This window comes from Callithrix jacchus, chromosome 1 (genome assembly GCF_049354715.1).
Source record: "Callithrix jacchus isolate 240 chromosome 1, calJac240_pri, whole genome shotgun sequence".
NCBI classification, from domain to species: Eukaryota; Metazoa; Chordata; class Mammalia; order Primates; family Cebidae; genus Callithrix; species Callithrix jacchus.
In genome coordinates this window covers 122,085,675-122,108,627 of record NC_133502.1, presented here as the reverse complement: position 1 = coordinate 122,108,627, position 22,953 = coordinate 122,085,675, and the positions used below count along the sequence as shown (strand labels likewise).

General features: G+C 40.3%; 1 protein-coding gene across 1 annotated transcript in view; it reads right to left on the bottom strand.

Moving 5' to 3' along the window:
- Window positions 1–22,953, bottom strand: part of CCDC171 (coiled-coil domain containing 171) — a 499,054-nt gene that overhangs the window by 467,516 nt on the left and 8,585 nt on the right. Inside the window, exon 2 of the mRNA XM_035306113.3 lies at window positions 19,279–19,394. The gene's annotated coding sequence lies outside the window, so the exon portion shown is untranslated. The remainder of the gene's footprint in view (window positions 1–19,278; window positions 19,395–22,953) is intronic.

The window sequence follows — 22,953 nt, the reverse complement described above, 5'->3', positions numbered from 1 at the left end:
CAGTGAGCCAAGATCGTGCCACTGCACTCCAGCCTGGCGATAGAGCGAGACTCTGTCTTTAAATAAATTAATTAAAATTTATTTTAAAAATAAGTAAAATATTCCTTAAATCCCATATAGCAAAAAAACAATTTTACTTTTTACATTAAATTTGTAACATAAATACTAGGATAATATTATGAAGATTTGAAAATTTAAGCTCCCTGATTGGAAAAGGTAAATAAAGGGCCCATAGGGAGATAGAATTCAATTCCCTTCTTGACCTCCAAGAGCTATATGTTTGTTGCTCTATGTTGGTATTTTTTACTTTCTCTTGTTTTATTGATATTTTTGTACTTTGAGCTCCTGTGGGGGATAGGGATGATACATTTTGTTTGTTTGCTCGTGATGGAGCCTTGCTTTGTCACCCAGGCTAGAGTTCTGTGGCATGATCTCAGCTCACTGCAACCTCTGCTTCCCGGGTTCAAATGATTCTCCTGCCTCAGCCTCCCGAGTAGCTGGGATTACAGGCTCCTGCCACCATGCCGGACTAGTTTTTGTATTTTCAGTAGAGACGAGATTTCTCTATTTTGGCCAGGCTGGTGTCAAACTCCTGACCTCAGGTGATCCGTCCGCCTTGGCCTCCCAAAGTGCTGGGATTACAGGCATGAGCCATTGCTCCTGGCCAGGGATGAGATTTTAGATGCTCATTAAATATCTGATAGTGAATACATGTTGGTCAGTAAAAATAAAAATTGGGAGATCTATATCACCCAAAGATAAATTACTAGCCAGAAGTAATGGTTCACAAACACGCTTATGCAGGAGAGAGCAAGCTGGCTATACTGGGCAACAGATAAGAATTGCACCCAGAATAGAGAAACAGGAGAGGAAGGCCAACAGAAATGTAAGAAACAAGAACATACACATTCAAAAATGATCAATGAAAGTTAAATGATCCAGTGTTGGCAGCATAGTGAAATCCATCTCTACAAAAATTTTTAAAAATAGCCAGGCATGGTGGTGCACACCTATAGTCCCAGCTACTTGGGAGGCTGAGGTGGGAGGATTGCTTGAGCCTGGGGGTTAGAGGCTACAGTGAGCTGTGGTTGTGCCACTGCACTCCAACCTGGGCAAAAGAGCAAGACCCTGTCTCAAAGCAAAAACAGTTAAATAACAAGATTGCCTGGCTGCATCTTGTAGCCTAAATCCAAAGAAGAGACTCCCTTATCCCTCTAGGAGGTAGGTACCAGGGCAGAGGACAACCAGTTTGCACAGTGGGATCAATGAAGACAGACTGTGCTTCAAGACTTAAAATATTGGCCAGGACAAAAGAGAGAGAAAAAATAGACTAAGACAGTCCCAACCCTCCAGGCTATTTTAACTCCCTATTAATTAGGGATTCAATTTCCATTTGCAGAGTTTACTTAGTGCAGTGGTTTCTTCTGTGTCAACTTGATTAAGCTGGAGTACATTTACAAAATTTTCTTTGGAGAGTTCCAAATTAGAGTTGGCCAAAAGATGATTTTGACTAAGATTTGGGAGGTAGAAGTGAAGCAGGAACCATAGTGTACAAGAGTCATTGTGGTTAGACGCAGAAAGAGGCAGACATAGAGGACCAGCAGCTTCCAGCTTGTCCTTTTTCTTTTCCAATCCATATGTGGCTCTTCTTCCCAACTCCTGATCCCGTTGACCAACAATGGTCCCAGACCCAACATACACTTGGCAGCTAACCCACTGACGTGGTAGCTAAACCACGGTACAGCTTTCCATACGTGTCCTCAAAAGCCTTCTTATGGTGCTAGTTTGGCAGCTGGATTTGCTTGGCTTCTCAGGTTGAGTTGTTACTACCTCTCTAATCTTCCATTATGCCTGTTGGACCTTCACTTCTACACTTCTTCCCAAAATTGTATAAGGTCTACTTCCTACTAAAAAAAGAAAAAGGAAACTCTTGTCCCAAAACTCCTAGTGGTTCTGCTTCACTAACTGAAAATGTTATTAATGTCAGAAGAAGCTAAACTTACAGAATCATTCTCAAATAATTATTTTTGGTTTAAAGTTACAGTTTAAAAACAGTAGTGTTGTTTGTAGCAGTTTGAAATATGTGATATTAGGAGAACACTTGCAGTTGCCTGGTGTGAAGTGTGAAATGACTAAATCTGATTAGATCTCTGATCTCACAGAACTTTGAAACTAGTTAGGGAGACATAAGATTTATCCAAATGAATTATGTAGATATTTATGCATATGTATGCCAGAAACTGTTTTGCTTATTACATTACTGTTTACTACCGCTTTCTCACTGGTACTTTGCAGTTAGGAGTGACTATGTAACAGAATTCTGTCCAATGAAGCATAACACACCTGCTGAGTGAGACTTCTGCAAGAGCTTCTGTTTTCTAAATAAAAAAAGATGGAACTGATAAGCCTAGTCATTCATCCTATGCCCTTTCTTCTACCTGAAATTCAGATGTGGTTCCAAGAAGAGCAGTCATCTTCTGTTCATCAGTCAGCTCAGTCAACATGAGAAAAATGCCATGTAAATTGAAAGATACTAGCCCTCAAATCATCCAGCTGCAGCGCTAGCATTTGTCTATCTCTTGACATCTTTTGCAAAAGCCAGCTGAAAGCATTTTTAACTGAAAAAATGTTAATTTTAAAATAAGTACTATAGAAAGTAATGAACATAGGATTTTAGGATAGAATGATGAGGCCTAGAAGAAGAGACATAAGAGGTAAGACTAGGTTTGAATGTTTAAGAGAAGGAAAAAATGGATACGCAGAAAATGACTGAAGGACATTTCAAATAGAATGGTGTGAAGAAAGGCACATGGAGAAAAATGTAAAACAAGACATATATAAATATATATTTTTTTGAGACAGAGTCTCGCTCTGTCACCCACGCTGGAGTGCAGTGGTGCGATCTCCGCTCACTGCAACCTCTGCCGCCCAGGTTCAAGTGATTCTCCTGACTTAGCCTCCCATGTAGCTGCAACCATTCCTGGCTAATTTTTTTTTGTAGTTTTAGTAGAGATGGGGTTTCACCATGTTGGCCAGGCTGGTCTCAAACTCCCGACCTCAGGTGATCCACCACCTGGACCTCCCAACGTGCTAAGATTACAGGCGTGAGCTACTGCACCCAGTCCAAAACCAATATTTTAATTCCTGCATGAGGTAAGGAGTTTCTATAGTAGGGTAGTGCATTGAGAATATAAAGAAAAGAAAGTTACCAGGACGATGTAATGACAGGAAATATTTCCCAAAGTCCTTTTATATGCTAGGTACTGTATCCTGGGGATAGTCATAAACAAAACAGAGACCCTGCCAATTCTCTCGAAGATGAAGGGTAAGATATGAATGATGAAGGGAAAGCACAGAATGTAAACTAATTTTTCCCTCTAGAAGCTTGGTGACAAATGAAAGGAGAAACATGGGTCAACTGGACATTATAAATAAAACAAATATAAAACATCTCTGGAAGATGGAAAGAAGGTGGAGCAGCTAGGCATCTTGGGATCCAAGACATGACAAGGTAGTGAGTTCCCTGCTGGGTTTACTTTTGCTTTATACATTTCGGACTGGGTGCTGGATGGGCCAGCAACTGGAAATACCCCAGGAAAAACCTGCTCCTTCTAGCCAACCAGGAAAGAGGAAGTCTAACAAGACAAAAACATTTTAGACCATTGCTGCCCTACTCTAACCAAATGCCTTGGAAAAAAACTGTGGCCCCTAACACCCTGATAAAAGAAGGAAAGTTGGAGCATCAGGGAAAAGGAAAAAAACAATGAAAAGAGTAAAAATATGGGTAAATACAATATACTTTAGTTCTCTTGAGTTTTCTAAATTATGTGTGGGGTCTTTTTGTATTTTTTTTTTTAAGAGATAGAGTCTCATTCTGTCACTCAGGCTGGAATGCAGTGGAGTGATCATAACTCACTGCAGCCTTGAATTCCTAGACTCAAGCTGTTGTTCCGCCCTAGCCTCCTGAATAGCTAGGACTATAGGCACATGCCACCGCACCCAACTAATTTAAAAGATTTTTTTTTCGGAGAGGAAGGGTCTTGCTATGTTGGCCAGGTTGGTCTTAAACTACTGGACTCAAGTGATCTTCCTTCCACCGCCTCCCAAAGCACTAGGATTACAGGCATGAGCCACCACCTGCAGCCCCTCTAAATTATGGTTTTTTTTTTTTAAATTTTTATTGCATTTTAGGTTTTGGGGTACATGAGCAGAACATGCAAGACAGTTGCGTAGGTACACACATGGCAGTGTGTTTTGCTTCCTTTCTCCCCTTCACCCACATTTGGCATTTCTCCCCAGGCTATCCCTCCCCACCTCCCCTTCCCACTAGCCCTCCCCTTTTCCCCCCAATAGACCCCAGTGTTTAGTACTCCCCTCCCTGTGTCCATGTGTTCTCATTTTTCATCACCCGCCTATGAGTGAGAATATGCGGTGTGTCAGTTTGCTGAGAATGATGTTCTCCAGATTCATCCATGCCCCTACAAACGACACAAACTCATCATTTCTGATTGCTGCATAATATTCCATGGTGTATATGTGCCACATTTTTCCAATCCAGTCTATCATCAATGGGCATTTGGGTTGATTCCAGGTCTTTGCTATTGTAAACAGTGCTGCAATGAACATTCGTGTGCATGTGTCCTTATAGTAGAATGATTTATAGTCCTTTGGATATATACCCAGTAATGGGATTGCTGGGTCAAATGGAATTTCTATTTCTAAGGCCTTGAGGAATCGCCACACTGTCTTCCACAATGGTTGAACTAATTTACACTCCCACCAACAGTGTAAAAGTGTTCCTTTTTCTCCACATCCTCTCCAGCATCTGTTGTCTCCAGATTTTTTAATGATCGCCATTCTAACTGGCGTGAGATGGTATCTCAATGTGGTTTTGATTTGAATCTCTCTGATGACCAGTGACGATGAGCATTTTTTCATATGATTGTCAGCCTCATATATGTCTTCTTTTGTAAAGTGTCTGTTCATATCCTTTGCCCAATTTTGAATGGGCTTGTTTGTTTTTTTCCTGTAAATCTGTTTGAGTTCTTTGTAAATTCTGGATACAGCCCTTTGTCAGATGGGTAAACTGCAAAAATTTTTTCCCATTCTGTTGGTTGCCGATCCACTCTAGTGACTGTTTCTTTTGCCATGCAGAAGCTGTGGAGTTTCATTAGGTCCCATTTGTCTATTTTGGCTTTTGTTGCCAATGCTTTTGGTGTTTTGTTCATGAAGTCCTTGCCTACTCCTATGTCCTGGATAGTTTTGCCTAGATTTCCTTCTGGGTTTTTATCGTGCCAGGTCTTATGTTTAAGTCTTTAATCCATCTGGAGTTAATTTTAGTGTAAGGTGTCAGGAAGGGGTCCAGTTTGTGTTTTCTGCACATGGCTAGCCAGTTTTCCCAACACCATTTGTTAAACAGGGAATCCTTTCCCCATTGCTTGTTTTTGTCAGGTTTATCAAAGATTGTATGGTTGTAGATATGTTATGTTGCCTCCGGTGCCTCTGTTTTGTTCCATTGGTCTATATCTCTGTTTTGGTACCAGTACGGTGCTGTTTTGATTACTGTAGCCTTGTAGTATAGTTTGAAATCCGGTAGTGTGATGCCCCCAGCTGTGTTCTTTTTGCTTAGAATTGACTTGGCTATGCGGGCTCTCTTTTGGTTCCATATGAAGTTCATGGTGGTTTTTTCCAGTTCTGTGAAGAAAGTCAATGGTAGCTTGATGGGGATAGCGTTGATTCTGTAAATTACTTTGGGCAGTATAGCCATTTTCACGATATTCATTCTTCCTAACCATGAACATGGAATGTTTCTCCATCTGTTTGTGTCCTCTCTTATATCCTTGAGCAGTGGTTTGTAGTTTTCCTTGAAGAGGTCCCTTACGTTCCTTGTGAGTTGTATTCCAAGGTATTTTATTCTTTTTGTAGCAATTGTGAATGGCAGTTCTTTCTTGGTTTGGCTTTCTTTAAGTCTGTTATTGGTGTAGACGAATGCTTGTGATTTTTGCACATTGATTTTATATCCTGAGACTTTGCTGAAGTTGCTTATCAGTTTCAGGAGTTTTTGGGCTGAGGTGATGGGGTCTTCTAGGTATACTATCATGTCGTCTGCAAATAGAGACAATTTGGCTTCCACCTTTCCTATTTGAATACCCTTTATTTCTTTTTCTTGCCTGATTGCTCTGGCTAGAACTTCCAGTACTATATTGAATAGGAGTGGTGAAAGAGGGCATCCTTGTCTAGTGCCAGATTTCAAAGGGAATGCTTCTAGTTTTTGCCCATTCAGTATGATATTGGCTGTTGGTTTGTCATAAATAGCTTTTATTACTTTGAGATACGTTCCATCGATACCGAGTTTATTGCGGGTTTTTAGCATAAAGGGCTGTTGAATTTTGTCAAATGCCTTCTCTGCGTCAACTGAGATAATCATGTGGTTTTTGTTTTTGGTTCTGTTTATGTGGTGAATTACGTTGATAGACTTGCATATGTTGAACCAGCCTTGCATTCCCGGGATGAATCCTACTTGATCATGATGAATAAGTTTTTTGATTTGCTGTTGCAGCCGGCTTGCCAATATTTTATTGAAGATTTTTGCATCTATGTTCATCATGGATATTGGCCTGAAGTTTTCTTTTCTCGTTGGGTCTCTGCCAGGTTTTGGTATCAGGATGATGTTGGTCTCATAAAATGATTTGGGAAGGATTCCCTCTTTTTGGATTATTTGGAATAGTTTTAGAAGAAATGGTACGAGCTCCTCTTTGTGTGTCTGGTAGAATTCGGCTGTGAACCCGTCTGGACCTGGGCTTTTTTTGTGTGGTAGGCTCTTAATTGCTGCCTCGACTTCTGACCTTGTTATTGATCTATTCATAGTTTCAGCTTCCTCCTGGTTTAGGCTTGGGAGGACACAGGAGTCCAGGAATTTATTCATTTCTTCCAGGTTTACTAGTTTATGTGCATAGAGTTGTCTGTAATATCTCTGATGATGGTTTGAATTTCTGTGGAATCTGTGGTGATTTCCCCTTTATCATTTTTTAATTGCATCTATTTGGTTGTTCTCTCTTTTATTTTTAATCAATCTGGCTAGTGGTCTGTCTATTTTGTTGATCTTTTCAAAAAACCAGCTCTTGGATTTATTGATTTTTTGAAGGGTTTTTCGTGTCTCAATCTCCTTCAGTTCAGCTCTGATCTTAGTTATTTCTTGTCTTCTGCTGGGTTTTGAGTTTTTTTGATCTTGCTCCTCTAGCTCTTTCAATTTTGATGATAGGGTGTCAATTTTGGATCTCTCCATTCTCCTCATATGGACACTTATTGCTATATACTTTCCTCTAGAGACTGCTTTAAACGTGTCCCAGAGATTCTGGCATGTTGTGTCTTCGTTCTCATTGGTTTCGAAGAACTTCTTTATTTCTGCCTTCATTTCGTTGTTTATCCAGTCAACATTCAAGAGCCAGTTGTTCAGTTTCCATGAAGCTGTGTGGTTCTGAATTCTGAGTTCTAACTTGATTGCACTATGGTCTGAGAGGCTGTTTGTTATGATTTCTGTTGTTTTGCATTTGCTGAGAAGTGCTTTACTTCCAATTATGTGGTCAATTTTAGAGTAGGTGTGATGTGGTGCTGAGAAGAATGTATATTCTGTGGATTTGGAGTGGAGAGTTCTGTAAATGTCTATCAGGTTTGCTTGCTCCAGGTCTGAGTTCAAGCCCTGGATAGCCTTGTTGATTTTCTGTCTGGTTGATCTGTCTAATATTGACAGTGGAGTGTTAAAGTCTCCCACTATTTTTGTGTGGGAGTCTAAGTCTCTTTGTAAGTCATTAAGAACTTGCCTTATGTATCTGGGTGCTCCTACATTGGGTCCATATATGTTCAGGATCGTTAGCTCTTCTTGTTGTATCGAGCCTTTTATCATTATGTAATGGCCTTCTTTGTCTCTTTTGATCTTTGTTGCTTTAAAGTCTATTTTATCAGAGATGAGAATTGCAACTCCTGCTTTTTTTTGCTCTCCATTTGCTTGGTAAATCTTCCTCCATCCCTTTATTTTGAGCCTTTGTGTATCCTTGCATGTGAGATGGGTTTCCTGGATACAGCACACTGATGGGTTTTGGATTTTTATCCAATTTGCCAGTCTGTGTCTTTTGATTGGTGCATTTAGTCCATTTACATTTAGGGTTAATATTGTTATGTGTGAATTTGATACTGCCATTTTGATGCTAAGTGGCTGTTTTGCCTGTTAGTTGTTGTAGATTCTTCATTATGCTGATGCTCTTTAGCATTTAGTGTGATTTTGGAATGGCTGGTACTGGTTGTTCCTTTCTATGTGTAGTGCCTCTTTCAGGAGCTCTTGTAAAGCAGGCCTGGTGGTGACAAAATCTCTGAGTACTTGCTTGTTCGCAAAGGATTTTATTTTTCCTTCACTTCTGAAGCTCAGTTTGGCTGGATATGTAATTCTGGGTTGAAAGTTCTTTTCTTTGAGAATGTTGAATATTGGCCCCCACTCTCTTCTGGCTTGTAGTGTTTCTGCCAAGAGATCTGCTGTGAGTCTGATGGGCTTCCCTTTGTGGGTGACCCGACCTTTCTCTCTGGCTGCCCTTAGTATTTTCTCCTTTATTTCAACCTTGTTGAATCTGACGATTATGTGTCTTGGGGTTGCTCTTCTTGAGGAATATCTTTGTGGTGTTCTCTGTATTTCCTGCATTTTAGTGTTGGCCTGTCTTGCTAGGTGGGGGAAATTTTCCTGGATAATGTCCTGAAGAGTATTTTCCAGCTTGGATTCATTCTCTTTGTCACATTCTGGTACACCTATCAAACGTAGATTAGGTCTCTTCACATAGTCCCACATTTCTTGGAGACTTTGTTCATTCCTTTTTGCGCTTTTTTCTCTGATCTTGGTTTCTTGTTTTACTTCATTGAGTTGATCTTCGACTTCAGATATTCTTTCTTCTGCTTGGTCAATTTGGCTATTGAAACTTGTGCATGCTTCGCGAAGTTCTCGTATTGTTTTTCAGCTCCTTTAATTCATTCATATTCCTCTCTAAGTTATCCATTCTTGCTATCATTTCCTCGAATCTTTTTTCATATCTTTTTTCAAGGTTTTTAGTTTCTTTGCATTGATTTAATACATGTTCTTTTAGCTCACAAAAGTTTCTCATTATCCACCTTCTGAAGTCTAATTCCGTCATTTCGTCACAGTCATTCTCCGTCCAGCTTTGTTCCCTTGCTGGTGAGGAGTTTTGGTCCTTTCTAGGAAGCGAGGTGTTCTGGTTTCGGGTGTTTTCCTCCTTTTTGTGCTGGTTTCTTCCCATCTTAGTGGATTTATCCACCTGTCATCTGTGTAGTTGCTGACTTTTCAATTGGGTCTCTGAGTGGACACCCAGATTGTTGATGATGAAGTATTTCTGTTACTTGGTTTTCCTTCTACCAGTCTAGCCCCTTCGCTGTACGACTGCTGAGGTCCACTCCAGGCCCTGCTTGTCTGGGTTGCACCTATAGCAGCTGCGGAACAGTGAGACTGACTTTTATCCCTGTCCAACAGTAATGTCCCAAACCCACAGCTAGTGGGAGCCTGATGGAGAGTAGTAATGAGGCATTCTTCTCCCTCTCAGCCAGGGTGGTGTCAGCAGAAGCCTAATGGAGAGCCTGGATTCCTGTCTCCACTTAGCAGTAACAAGCCAACAAAACACCTCCTAGCCCTCCATCCCAAGGAGATGGCCAAGTGGGGAACCCGGGCTTCTACCTCCACCCAGCAGTAATGAAGTAGCACTTTTCTCCTCTCACTGATGCAGTATCAGACAAGGCCTGCTGATATTTTAAATAAGATCCGGAGTCTTAAAAACATAATAGCCCAAATGTTTAGAATATAGTTGAAAATTGCTAGTCACCTGAAGAATTGGGAATATCTTAGCCTTAATGAGGAAAGACAACCACCAGATGCCAACTCCAAGATGACACAAACTCTGGAATTCTCTGACAATACTTTAAAGCAGCCAATAGTCAAACTTCTAAAACTAAAGATAAGGAAAAAGTGTTGAAAACCATGAAAGAAAAATTAAGGAAAAAGACCCGTTCAAATGACAGCCAGTTCCTCATCAGAAACCATGGATGTTAGAAGGATTTAGCACACAGTTTTCAAGTAAATGAAAGACGTGGCAATGCAGAATCCTTTGTCTTAGAAACTGTTTTTGTTGAATAAACGGGGGCTATCAAAATATTCTCAAATGAAAAAAAAGAACTAAGATAATCTATTGCCAGCAGACCTTCTCTGAAATAGTGACTAAAGGAAATTATTGAAACAGAAAGGAAATAATAGAAGGAAACTTGGGACATCAAGAAAGAAGAAATATTGTTAAATGCAATAGACTCTACTTCTCCCATTGAGTTTTCTAAATTATATTTAATGGTTGAAGCAAAAATGTTAAGAATGGCTGATGTGTTTCTTTTTTTCTTTTTCCTTATTTTGATATGGAGTCTCACTCTGTCGCCCAGGCTGGAGTGCAGTGGCATTGTCTCAGCACACTAAAACCTCCACCTCCTGGGTTCAAACGATTCTCCTGCCTCATTCTCCCCAGTAGCTGGGATTATAGGCATGCAGCACCACACCCAGCTATCTGATGTGTTTCCTGATGGATATAAGGGAAATATTTAAGACAATTATAAATGAAGGAGGGCAAATGGACTTCAAAGGATTTAAAAGTCTTTTGTACTTCACTCAAACTGATAGACGTCAAAAGAAGTAGGCTATGTTATATTATGTGTGTATAATGTAATACCTAGAGCAACCACTAAAAAACTATACAAAGAAATATACTAAAAAATACTAGATAAATAAAGATGGAATTCTAACAAAAAGCTCAAATAACCTACAGGAAGGCAGGAAAAAGAAAATTAACAAAAACAAAGGGAACCAACAGGAAACAAAAAACAAAAAGCAAGAATTTAGCCCTAACATATCAATATCATATTAAATGTAAGTAATCTAACTATATCAATTAAAAGACAGAGATTTGCAGCATGGATAAAAAATATGGCCCAACTCAGGAGGCTGAGGTGAGAGAGTTGCTTGGGCCCAGGAGTTCAAGTCCAGCCTGGGCAAGACACTGCCTTAAAAAAAAATATGATCCAGCTATCTGCTGTTTACAAGAAACATTCTTCAAATATAAAAAAAAATTGGCTGGGCACAGTGGCTCACACCTGTAATCCCAGCACTTTGGGAGGCTAAGGTGGGCAGATTACCTGAGGTCAGGAGTTCAAGACCAACTGGCCAACATTGTGAAACCCCATCTCTACTAAAAATACAAAAATCAGCTGGGCATGGTGGCAGGTGCCTGTAATTCCAGTTACTCCAGAGGCTGAGGTAGGAGAATCGCTTGAAAAGGGAAGACAAAGGTTGCAGTGAGCTGATATCACGCCACTGCACTCCAGCCTGGGCAAAAGAGTAAAACTCCGTCTCAAAAAAAAAAGGATTAGTTGAAAATGAACAGCTGGAAAAGTCATACGATTCAAACATTTATCAAAAGCAAACAGGAGTGGCTTTATTAATATCAGATAAAGTAGACTTCAGAGGAAAAAAAATGCCAGAGACAGAGAGAAACATTACATAATGACAAAAGGGTCCAGCCGGGCACAGTGGCTCATGCCTATACTTTGGGAGTACTTTGGGAGGCTGAGGCAGGCAGATCACAAGGTCAGAAGATCGAGACAAGCCTGGCCAACATGGTTAAACCCTATTTCTACTAAAAATACAAAAATTAGCTGGGCATGGTGGCATGTGTCTGTAGTCCCATCTCCTCAGGAGGCTGAGGCAGAAGAATTGCATGAATCCGGGAGGTAGAGGTTGCAGTGAGCCGAGATCATATCACTGCACTCCAGCCCGAGCGACAGAGCGAGACCCCATCTCAGAAAAAAAAAAAAAAGAATTCTGGTCCGGTGCAGTGGCTTATGCCACTTTGGGGGGCAGAAGTAGAAGGATCGCTTAAGTTCAGGAGTTCAAGATCAACCTGGGCAGTGAGAGCCTATCGACATACAAAAAAAAAAAGAACACCACCATCATCTAGAAGGATCTAATTGACAGTTATGAAATATTCCATCCAACAAAAGCGGAACATACAATCTTTCAAGCGCCCAAGTAACATATACAAGATAGATCATACCCGGGGCCAGAAAAGTCCTCAGAAAACTGAAAAGTATTGAAATCACGCAGAGTGTCTTTGTTGTCTGTATTTACAGATAACATGACCGTATATGTACAAGATCCCAATAGATCTACAAAAAATAGAAAAAGGAAAAAAAAACCTTCTCAACTTAACTGGTGGGTTCAGTAAGGTCTGAAGATACAAGCTAAACATACAGAAATCAACTGTATTTCTATGTACTAGCAATGAAACTGAAATTAAAACTACAATCACTCCAAAAAATAAAATACTTAGTTGTAAATCTAACAAAACATGTACAGGACTTGTAGGCTGAACACTACAAAATGCTAATCAAAGAAATGAAAGAACTAAATTAACAGAGACATACTGTGTTCAAGTATTAGAAAACTCAACCTAGTAAAGATGTCAATTTTCCTCAAATTGATAGACATATCAATTAAATTTATACATATAAATATATATTTTTCTATATTATATATAATTATATATATTTATTTCTAATATATATTTATATATATTCTACATAATATGTAATATAGAAACGTATATATAAATATATATAATTAAATTTATAATATATGTATACATTTAATTCCTATCAAAATCCCAGCAAGCTAAGTGCAGTGTATACTTGTAGTCCCAGCAGGGGGCTAAGGCAGGAGAATTGCTTGAGTCCAGGACTTCCAGGCTATAGTGCACTATGCTGAGTGATCAGGTGCCCACAATAAGTAAGTTCAACATCAATGTGGTGACCTCCTGGGAGTGGGGGACCACCAGGTTGTCAAAAGAGGAATGAACTGGACAAAGTTGGAAATGGAGCAGGTCAAAACTCCCATGCTGATCAGTACTGAGCTCTTGATTGTCTATACCCAAAGCACTCCAGCCTGGGCAACATAGTGAGACCCCATCTCTCACAAAAGAAAAAGTCCCGGCAAAGTTTTTATAGATACAGACAAGCTTATTCTAAAGTTTTTGACAAAGGTGAAAAAGCAATTCAAGAAAACCAGAATAGTCTTTTCAACAAAGGTGCTAGAGCATTCAGATACCCATAGACAAAAAAAAAAAAAAAATGGACCTCCACTTAAACCTTATAAAAATTAACTCAAAGTAGACCACACAGTTAAATACTAGATGTTAAACTCTAAAGTTTTAAAGAAAAAACAGAAGAAAAGTCTTTGGGACCTAGGGCTTGATGAAGAATTCTCACATATGACAACAGAGGCTAATCAATCAAACAAAAAACCTGATAAGCTGGACTTCATTGAAACCTAAAACTTTCAGTCTGTGGCCGGGCGCGGTGGCTCAAGCCTGTAATCCCAGCACTTTGGGAGGCTGAGGCGGGTGGATCACGAGGTCAAGAGATCGAGGCCATCCTGGTCAACATAGTGAAACCCCGTCTTTACTAAAAATACAAAAAAATTAGTTGGGCATGGTGGAGTGTGCCTGTAATCCCAGCTACTCAGGAGGCTGAGGCAGGAGAATTGGCTGAACCCAGGAGGCGGAGGTTGCGGTGAGCCGAGATTACGCCATTGCACTCCAGCCTGGGTAACAAAAGCGAAACTCCGTCTCAAAACAAACAAACAAACAAACAAAAAAAAACTTTCAGTCTGTGAAAGACCTATAGGGACGATGAAAAGACATGCTACACATTTGGAGAAAATATTTGCAAATCATGTGTCTGGCAAAGGACTCTTATCTAGAATATATAAGGAATGCCTGAAACTGGTTCTCTTGCCGCACAGCAACATGAGTGGAAGCATTGCCTTAACCTTTTTCCCGTTTATAAAAAAAAGAGGCAGCTTGCTGCCACCACAATTTAATTTTTTTTTTTTTTTTTTTTTTTGAGACGGAGTCTTGCTCTGTCTCCAGACTGCAGCACAGTGGCGCAGTCTCGGCTCACTGCAACCTCCGCCTTCCGGGTTCAAGAGATTCTTGCGCCTCAACCTCCGGAGTAGCTGGGACTACAGACGCGTTTCAAATGCCCTGCTAATTTTTGTATCTTTAGTAGAGACAGGGTTTCACCATGTTGGCCAGGATGGTCTCGATCTCTTCTTGACCTCGTGATCCATCACCTCGGCCTCCCAAAGTGCTGGGATTACAGGCGTGAGCCACCGTGCCCGGAGCACTCATTTAATTTTACACAAACAGGCTCTTTGAGGCTGAAGCAAATCTGACTGATTTTTGATGTGAAAGTAAAATATAAAAACTGTTCCTGGAGTTCCAAACAGAACTAACATGGGAATAGTCTGAATCGTAAGAATCGTCTACTTCGGAAAAATCGGATTCATCAAATCAATCTTCAGGCAACAACTGTTTGAGAACGATGTTAACACCACGTTAGGAATGCTATGTTTTCAAGGATCTGGCATTTTCAGTGATTGAGAATTACTATATTTTGTAAATGGAAATACCACTACTAAAAACAGAATACTATAAACAGAGTGATGTCTTTTGTTTCCAAAGTCGATATTCTAGAGCCATGTGGAAAGAGTGATGAAAGTGAGATATTTTGTGGCAAAGTTATCTCCGTGTAAACGCTGAAGCCACAAGTGCCGCTGGAGAGTATTCTCAGGGCAAAAGGGAAGGGGGTTAAGAAAATGTCACACAAAACTGTACCTGGGGGAATTGCCAGCTTGGAAAAGGCCAAGCTGAAGGCCATAGAGATGCAGAACACCCTGCCTACCAAAGTGACCACCGAGCAGGAGAAGTGATGTGAAATTTCCTGAGAGCCTGAAGGATTCTCTACCCCTGTCATCTTCGAGCCCCCACTTGAGATATGGAGAAAGAGCCACCTGCAAGATGGACATGCCTCACAAGCTGTGCTGTGAACCTGGGCTCTCTGCACCATGCCACCGACTTGTGGGTCTCTGAGGGGACGTCTCAGTGGGACTGCCAAATTCTTTGGCTTGCCCAGGGATATTATAGAAAATTATCTGCGGCTCGGCATGGCTCATGCCTGTAATCCCAACACTTTGGGAGGCCGAGGCAGGCAGATCACCTGAGGTCAGGAGTTTGAGACCAGCCTGACTAACATGGTGAAACCCCACCTCTACTGAAAATACCAAAATTAGCCAGCTGTAATCCTAACTACTTGAGAGGCTGAGGCAGGAGAATCGCTTGAACTCGAGAGGTGGAGGTTGCAGTGAGCCAAGGTCGGCCACTGTGCTCCAGCCTGGGTGACAGAGGGAGACTCTGTCTCAAAAAAAAAAAGTATATATATGTATGTATGTATGAAAATTATTTGTATGAATAATGAAAAAAACCCACAACTTGTGGCAAAAATAAAAAAGAATTCTTGAAACCCAACAGTAAAAACACCACTCCAATTAGGAAATGAGCAAAGAACACAAGGAGACATTTATTTATTTCATCAGAGGATGTACAGATAGCAAATAAGCACATGAAAGAATGTTTAATATCATTACCCATTTGGGAAATGCAAATTAAAACCACCCTGTTAGAACAGTGTAAAGAAAAAATAGTGATGATACCAAATTCTGGTAAAGATGTGGAAAAACTACATTTCTCATATGTTGTTGGTGAGAATGTATAATGGTTCAGCAACTCTAGAAAATAGTTTGGCAGTTTATTTAAGAAAACTAAGTGTGCAACTACCATACAACCCAGTAATAATACTTCTGGGCATTTATCCCAGAGATATAAAAACTTGTATCTATACAAAAACTATACACAAATATTCATCAAAGCTTTATTTGTAATAGGGGAAATCTAGAAACAACTATGACGTCCTTCAATAGGTGGATGAGTCCATAAATTGTATATATTCATCCCATGGAATCCTACTCAGAAATAAAAAGCAGTGGACTATTGATACATAGGAAAACTTTGATGGGTTTCTTTTTTTTTTTTTTTTTTTGAGATGGAGTTTTGCTCTTATTACCCAGGCTGGAGTGCAATGGTGTGATCTCGGCTCACCGCAACCTCCACCTCCTGGGTTCAAGTAATTCTCCTGCCTCAGCCCCCCGAGTAGCTGGGACTACAGGCTGTGCCACCATGCCCAGCTAAATTTTGTATTTTTAGTAGACGGGGTTTCACCATGTTGACCAGGATGGTCTTGATCTCTTGACCTAGTGATCCACCCGCCTCGGCCTCCCAAAGTGCTGGGATTATAGGCATCAGCCACCGCGCCCAGCCAACTTTGATGGGTTTCAAGAGCATTAAGATAAGCTAAGATCGTGCCATTGCACTCTAGCCTGAGCAACAAGAGGAAAACTTCGTCTCAAAAAAATAAAAAATCATTCTCAAAATGATGAAAGTATAGGGATGGAGAAATGATCAGTGATTGCCAAGGGTTAGGAATTGGGAGGAGAAGATGACTCTAAAGGGGTACCACTAGGGGTCTTCATGGTGGTATAATAGTTCTGTATCTTGATTGTGGTGGCAGGAATCTATACCATGTGATAAGTGACAGATAATTATGCATACACATTGTTCCAAAATCAATTTTCTGATTTTGTCATTATACTATAATTAAGACATAACCATTGGAAGATATGAGAAAAGGGTTTAAAGGACGTTTCTGTATTATTTTTGCAAGTTTCTGTGAATCTATAATTATTTCAAAATAAAAAGTGAAATATATACACTGTAGGATCAAGAGAAAGTCTTTGTTTAAGGCAAGGAAAATCTGCTTTGTTTATAGATATTATGAAAGTATGGAGAAAAGGACCAGAAGTGAGAGAAATACAATATTTGCAGTATTTACTCCACCTTTTTTCTAACACATGGCCCCTACAAAGCTTCATTTTCTTCTCTTCATACACCCATAGTGAAGCTTTTCTTCAGAATTTGATTTTATTGAGTTTATATTGTGAAAACAAAGATTTAATAAATACACGATCCTCTGCAGTTCAGGGCATCGCCTTTCCCCCATCCCCCAAATAGAAGGAGTTAACCTTGGATGGTGACAGTATGAGGGAAATTCTTTACTTTTCCATCAAGGCAGCAGGGACAAAGAAAGACAGGTACTACTTTGAGAAGAGCCTGATGGCGGATCTTCTCTGTGGGGAAAAGGTTATCTGCTATGAGGTTAGGTATAAACTTGAGAAGTATTGACATGGCTTGAAATTTTTCTTACTAGAAAGTAAAATTTTTAAACTTTGTTTGTTTGTTTGTTTGTTTTAGAAATGAGGTCTTGCTACGTTTCCCAGGCTGGATTCAAACTCCTGGGCTCAAATGATCCTCTCGGGTCAGCCAGGATTACAGGCATTAACATTTTTTTTTTTTTTTTTTGTCTTAAAAAGAAAAGATTAATATAGCTCAAAAAGTATTTTACCACTCTTCCACTGAACTCTTAGGATCACTCAACTGGTATTCATTAATTTTGTTTCCTCTCCATTGTATAATCCATTGGTGACTACAGGTGCCCACCACCATACCCGGCTCGTTTTTTGTATTTTTAGTAGAGATGGGGTTTCACCATGTTGGCCAGGCTGGTCTTGAACTCCTGACCTCAAGTGATTCCCCCACCTTGGCCTCCCAAAGTGCAGGGATTATAGGCATGAGCCACCGTGCCCAGCCTGAGCTATGCTAATCTTTCTCTGATTCTCTACTTTCTTTTTTTTGCTATCTCTAGGGCTACCAAGACATTAAGGGGATCATCCAATCGGGATGGTCTGAGGATGAGAAGGCTTTCCTGTGTACTTGGTACAGCACATCAGCCTACTTCTTGTGAAATTCTAGGAGAAAGGAAACCCTAACAGTGAGAATGGATTTCGTGCTAGTCAATAGTATTAAAGTCAGAGTTAGGCCGGGCGCGTTGGCTCAAGCCTGTAATCCCAGCACTTTGGGAGGCTGAGGCGGGTGGATCACGAGGTCAAGAGATCAAGACCATCTTGGTCAACATGGTGAAACCCCATCTCTACTAAAAATACAAAAAATTAGCTGGGCATGGTGGCGCATGCCTGTAATCCCAGCTACTCAGTAGGCTGAGGCAGGAGAATTGCCTGAACTCAGGAGGCGGAGGTTGCGGTGAGCCGAGATTGCGCCATTGCACTCCAGCCTGGGTAACAAGAGCAAAACTCCGTCTCAAAAAAAAAAAAAAGTCAGAGTTATCTGACATAAGAAAATAGATAAAATGTTTCTTATAGGCCCGGCGCGGTGGCTCACGCCTGTAATCCCAGCACTTTGGGAGGCCGAGGCGGGTGGATCACGAGGTCAAGAGATCGACCCCGTCTCTACTAAAAATACAAAAATTAGCTGGGCATGGTGGTGCGTGCCTGTAATCCCAGCTACTCAAGAGGCTGAGGCAGGAAAATTGCCTGAACCCAGGAAGCGGAGGTTGCGGTGAGCCGAGATCGCGCCATTGCACTCCAGCCTGGGTAACAAGAGCCAAACTCCATCTCAAAAAAAAAAAAAATGTTTCTTACATAGCTGCTTTTGTGAAATATGATTCAAACTTGCCACATTAATATGAATTTTACAGGACCTACATGATTTTGCTGCATTCTTTAGCAACACTTGTGGTCTAGGAGAGAGAAAGCAGAAATGGCCCAGTTCTGCCTGTTTTATCTTTTGAATTGTATAAAAAGAGAGACTCCCACATGAGCAAAACAAACATAGCACTGATAAGAAATATAGAACATTAAAGTGTTTCCCACTCTCCCTTCAAATAAACAAAATGTTTCTGTTTGTTTTGAGACAGGATCTTGCTCCTTCTTCCAGACTGGGGTACATAGCTTCCAGACTGGCGATCATAGCTCACTGTAACCTCAAACTCAAGCGATGGTGGGCTTAAGTGATTGTCCCCTTCAGGCTCCTGAGTAGCTGGGGCTGCCACATGTGCCACCATGCCATGCCAATTTTTTTTAGATGCTCTCACTACTCATCTTTAAGATTTGTCATTAGAGCTGGTAAATAAATCATCTCTGCACAGATGAAGTGGTATAAACTGGTGAAACTTGATTCTTAAAATGTAACGGGAAAGTTTCCCATGACTACTAAGTATTTCCAGATATACTGATTAAAATCCAGGGTAAAAATTTAAGTGATTCCCTTAAATTGGGTGTGTTATTCAATAATATACAGTTAGCCCTCCTTATCTGTGTGGGATTATTCCAGAACCCCCGTGGATACCATAATCCTTGGATACTCACGTCCCTTAGTTAGCACTCACAGGGGGAGGTGGGATGGAAGGGGTGGCAGATTCTGCATCTTCGGATTCTACCAATTCGGAATGCAGGTAGTCTTTTCCATCAGAACTGGGCTTGGTCTAATCCACAAATGCGGAACCTGCTGATAGAGAGCCAACTGTATTTCAAGAACCTATAATCAGATAATTTTTTTTCTAGTTTATCTTTATCTTATAAAATGTTTAAGCTAGGCAGTGGTGCATGCGCCTGTAATCCTGGCTGATGCAACAGGATCATTTGAGCCCAGGAGTTCGAATCCAGTCTGGGAAACATAGCAAGATCTCATCTCTAAAACAAACAAAAAAAATGTTCAAAATTTTTACCTTCTGGCCAGGCCTGGTGGCTCACACCTGTAATCCCAGCACTTTGGGAGGCCACGGTGGGCAGATCATGAGGTCAGGAGATGGAGACCATCCTGGCTAACATGGCTAAAACATTTCTACTAAAAATAAAAAAATCCCAGCACTTTGGGAGGCTGAGGTGGGCAGATCATGAGGTCAGGAGATGGAGACCATTCTGGCTAACATGGCTAAAACATTTCTACTAAAAATAAAAAAATCCCAGCACTTTGGGAGGCTGAGGTGGGCAGATCATGAGGTTAGGAGATGGAGACCATCCTGGCTAACATGGCTAACATTTCTACTAAAAATAAAAAAAAGAAAATTAGCCAGGAGTGGTGGCATGTGCCTGTGGTCCCAGCTACCCGCGAGGCTGAGGTAGGAGAATCACTTGAACCCGGGAGGCAGAGGTTGCAGTGAGCCAAGATCATGCCACTGCACTCCAGCCTGGGCAACAGAGCGAGACTCCATCTCAAAAAAATAAAATAAAATAAAAAATTTTTTTACCTTCTAGTAAGAAAAATTTAAAACATATATTAACTGCCAGACTGAGTAGTATTTACCATCTATGGCTTTCATTAAATATTATACTTAGAAAAAAATGTGATCATGGCTCATTTGCTTAAGAGAAGCATTTCCAATATAATTTTCATAATGAATAATGTATTAAAATGTGTAATATATGTTGATTTTAATTACATATGACTAATTTTTAATAAAAAAACAATCTGAGAAAAAAATCTATGTCCTATAATCACAAGAAAAAAATGTACACTGTATAATTTTTCTTTTTTTGAGATAGAGTTTTGCTCTTGTTGCCCAGGCTGTAGTGCAATGGTGTGATCTTGGCTCACTGCAACCTCTGCCTCCCAGGTTCAAGTGATTCTCCTACTTCAGCCTCCCGAGTAGCTGGGATTACAGGCATGTGCCATCATACTGGGTTAATTTTGTATTTTTAGTAGAAATAGGGTTTCTCCATGTTGGTCAGGCTGGTCTCAAACTCCCAACGTCAGGCAATCTGCCCACCTCAGCCTCCCAAAGTGCTGCGATTATGGGCATGAGCCACTGTGGTTGGCCCTAAAGTACTTTCAAATCTATAGTGTACTGGATTAAAACAAAATACTACAGGACAAGAAGAATGGAAATTGGAGTTCAAGGAGAATAAGCAAATACAGAAAAATTTAAATGCTAATAAGAACAATAATTCTTTTTTTTTTTTTTGAGACGGAGTTTCGCTGTTGTTACCCAGACTGGAGTGCAATGGTACAATCTCGGCTCACTGCAACCTCCGCCTTCTGGGTTCAAGCAATTCTCCTGCCTCAGCCTCCCGAGTAGCTGGGACTGCAGGTGCGCACCACCATGCCCAGCTAATTTTTGTATTTTTAGTAGAGACGGGGTTTCACCTTGTTGACCAGGATGGTCTCGATCTCTTGACCTTGTGATCCACCCGCCTTGGCCTCCCAAAGTGCTGGGATTATAGGTGTGAGACACGGCGCCCAGTCAAGAACAACAATTCTTTATTCCTTAAAATAAAAATGTATTTATTCATGTTTTTCTGAAAATGAATAATAGTGGCTATGAAATTGCTATGAATATTTATACTACAGTTCATGTAACATTTTTATTTTAAAATATCTATAATATGCTAGAAACTGCATCTTTTGGAATGATTAAAATGTTGAAAAAATGTTATATTTCAGCTTAAAATGTTTGGCAGGGGGAATTATAGCAGCAAAAAATGTGAAGACTGTTGTCACAGGCATCATGTGAGGTTGGAAAGGGACTGACGAGCTGGGTGAAGTGGGATGCAAAAATGACTCAAGTCAAGTTGACTGAGAAAAAGAGGTTCAATGGATAGAACAGTGCTGGAGAGTTGCCTGGATTACCATCACAGCAGAAAGCTCCAAGTTTCAAATCTTGGAGATAAAAGAGTTCTTAGCGAAATAAAATATGCAGGCCTATGCTCAAGAGGTACTGATTTTTCAAAATTATAAATATATGTTCCTTGGAGCAAGGAATGTCTTTAAAACACTACAGATAAAAATGCAAATTTTAAAAACCCATCATATGATTATAAATTATTAATACAAAACTCTCTAAGTAAAAAATAATATACCATCTAAACGTGTAACATTTGAAGACTATTTAGCTAAACCATAGTATAGCCAGTGATGCAGTCATGAAAAATAGTATTTGTAAATAAGGGAGAAGAAACAAATCTTTTTTGCAGAAGAATTCCAAATTATATATATAGAGAGATACTCCCCTCTCTAGGAGATAAAGCTTCATTCTTGGGTGCCCCTGACCCCCTGGGAGTGGGCTAGACTTAGTGACTGTTTCCAAAGAATAAGGAGGGAAAGAGAAAAATCGTAACTTTATAGTGGAGAAACCTAACAGACATCACCAAAACCGTGATGGAAGTTAACATTACTCATGGTGTCATGTTGATATCATATAGCTAATATGATTTCACTTTTAGGGTATTCTTTCTAAAATCTCTTATCATCAGTATAATCATGAGGAAAACATCAGACCAACTCAGATTAGGGGACATTCTACAGTGTATCTGGCCAGAACTCCTCAAGACTGCCAAGATCAGGAGAATCAGTTGAACCCTGGAGGCAGAAGTTGCACTGAGCTGAGACCTCGCCACTGCCCTCCAGCCTGGATGACAGATGACAGGCTGTCTCAAAAAAATAGACTGCCACGGTCATGAAAAACAAAGGAAGACTTAGAAACTGCCATAAACCAAAAAGACCAGGGAGGACATGACAACTAAAAATAATGTGGTATCCTAGATAGAATCCTGTAAAAGAAGGAGGACATTAATGGGAAAGTTGGTGGAATACAAATGCACTCAGTAGTTTAGGTAACAGTGTTGGCCAGGTGTGGCGGCTCAACACTTTGGGAGTCCAAGGTGGGTGGATCATGAGGTCAGGAGTTCAAAACCAGCCTGACCAATATGGTGAAACCCCATCTCTACTAAAAATGCAAAAATCAGCTGGGCGTGGAGGTGCATGACTGAATCCCAGCTACTCCAGAGGCTGAAGCAGGTGAATTGTTTGAACCCAGGAGGTGCAGGTTGCAGTGAGCCTAGACAGCACCACTGTACTCCACCCTGGTGACAGAGCAAGACTGCATCTCAAAACAAAACAAAAACAGTGTTGTAGAAATGTTAATTTCTTAATTTTGACACCCTTACAATGCTAATATATTAACAAGAGTGAAAACTTAGCAAAAGGTATAAAATAACCCTATGTATTATTTTGGTAACATTTCTATAAATATAAAATTATTCAAAAAGAAAAAGTTTACTTAAAA